At 35.7% G+C, this 2,347-nt stretch overlaps 1 long non-coding RNA gene across 1 annotated transcript; it reads left to right on the plus strand.

Annotated features, from left to right (window-relative positions):
* The first annotated feature begins 270 nt into the window (after positions 1 to 270).
* Positions 271 to 1,881, plus strand: LOC124659247. The gene is made up of 2 exons (XR_006989518.1): positions 271 to 872; positions 1,683 to 1,881. It is a non-coding gene; the product is annotated as an uncharacterized LOC124659247 (long non-coding RNA).
* Positions 1,882 to 2,347: the final 466 nt, after the last annotated feature.

The following is a 2,347-nucleotide window of genomic DNA, read 5'->3' on the forward strand; positions in this document are numbered from 1 at the left end:
GTGAAGTATGTGTGTTAATTGTTTGGGGTGTGCTTGGTTTGTAATTTGGTGGATGTTGGTGGCGTCTTTTTCTGAAATTGCTGCTTCTTGCTTGAAGGTTTGGTGTTTCGGGACTGGTTTTTGGCATCGCTATTTTAGCCTATAGCAATCTGAAACACTACATTCCTCGATGATTTTTTCATCCTCCCATTCTGGCCTCCATGGTCGGGTTCGTTCCTGCTCTTCTCATATTTTGGGCATATGAACAAATAACTTTAGTTTTACAGTCACCGTATTGTGGTCATAGGTATTGTCATGTTCATGTGAGACTTCAAAAGAAAGGTGATGAACTAAATAAAATTTGCAAATTTATTGTCAGAGGAGTTGAATAAATTGTGGTAGTGACTTAGTGTATATGAGCAGTGACACAACTTAGATCATGAACAATACTGTATAGACTCGGGTTTTGATCAGGTCAACTAGGAAAGAAGGGAATCTGTTGTATATATGTCAGCGAAGAAGCATCCAGTGATATGTGTTGGGTAAACATGTTTAAACGTCCAAGGAATTATTTTTCCCAAGATGATTTACCATGTCAAAATTGTGTTATACATGTGTCCTTGAGTACATCTAGAAGATGTACCACTTCAATATTCAAAGGTGAGATTACTTGCCATAGAAACAGAGATGAGTTTGTTCAGTTTTAACTCTACGCATTCAATTTTGATGAAATAATTACGAGAACTTATTCCTAAAAACTAAATTATATTATTACATATGTTTAAGGTTATTTTCCTCGCATCAAAATTTCTCAACAACTTCTTTATTCGGTGAAATGCAACCAAGGCCGAAGGGACGTGTTCAATGCCCAGTAGCTATTTGAGAAAACAAAGGTACTAGATGCCCCTTTGCTTTGCTTTGTGTTTTCCCATATATTTCTGATGTTTTTCTTTGATGTATCCACGGTTCTTTGATGCTTACTAGGTAAGGTATTGTCTTTAGTGCATCCATTAACCAAGAACACCATATTAAAGCTTGGGATATCTTAATTCAGACCTTCTCTGAAGATGATTTTCTTTGATTCATCGTGTATTTTCTAGAACATATGATCCTCCACCAGTTATATACATGTTACTCTAATTTGTCGTAATCTGCATGCTTTCCTGATTCCTCAGTCAGTAGCTTGCATCTCTTCTTTTCTTATACATGCATCTCTTCTTTTCCTATATCAAATTGCTAGGATAATTTATGAACTTCAAATATAATAACTCAACAGTACAAGTTGATATATATGTTGCTTGCATTTCTCCTCTTTATGTGCTGATGGTAATCATTGGCTCCTGTTTGTGTGTTCAATTGCGGATCTTCTCTCTGTTTGGAGAGATTCTCTATGGATTCTTTGTGTTTGTCTGTTGGTTTCCCAAACTGTTCTTAGTGTGAATGCATTGTTTCCTTCAATTAGATAAATTCATTTCGTGTTAGCCCAATGGCTGTTGATGGTTTTAAGAAATCCCAATAGCTATTGATGGTTTTAAGGTAACCTCGGTATACAAGTTGTACGGCAATTTATTATCTTCTATTTATTGTCAGATTGCTTATCCGATTACAATACTCTATTGTATCAAATGTGAGCTAATCTTCTCTTACCGTTTCTTTGATTTGGCTCACATTTAACTGTTGGTTGATTATATTTTCATTTGCAGCGGTGCTAAGTTTTGGTGGTGCAAGTACCTATTAAATCTACGTTTTCTCTATAGTGCCACCGTGGCCTCTAAAAACCATGACACGACAACACCCATAAGCAGCTTATGTAGATGTTGTTTTTGATGTTCCTTTCGTACTCCTGACAGAACCATCGAGTGTTAGTTACTATAATAATATTATTCTATTTCCCTTATTGTATATGAACGTTTGCTACTTTGTTCATGATTTTGTGTGTATTTTCCTAATTTGATATTATAAACTTATTTTTGTTAAGTCAAAGAAACATATTACCATTTTCCAAATTATTTTATCATCCTTGTATAAAATGTAAATTGTTGCGAATTTCACGGGATCGTGCGCCAAGGCGCACATCTAAATCTAGTTAGTGTTAACTGCGTAGGTTAATGTAGGCTGGTTTTAGTGTTAGTGTATTTATGTGGGATGGTTTTAGTAGTTGACGCGGACGGAATTTTTTTTAGGTGAGCAAAGATGACATATGTAGTGAAGATAGTATTTTACTATGGTATGGTAGTGTGCGATCAAATGATGGGAATTGATCTGAGTGAGTTCAAATCTGTAGAGATGAATATGACTGCTCCTAGAACATGGACAATTGAGCAGGTGAAGGACTGGTTGACAGAATGTTTCGGGCTTAATCCTGAAG

This window comes from Lolium rigidum, chromosome 6 (assembly GCF_022539505.1).
Source record: "Lolium rigidum isolate FL_2022 chromosome 6, APGP_CSIRO_Lrig_0.1, whole genome shotgun sequence".
Taxonomy (NCBI): Eukaryota; Viridiplantae; Streptophyta; class Magnoliopsida; order Poales; family Poaceae; genus Lolium; species Lolium rigidum.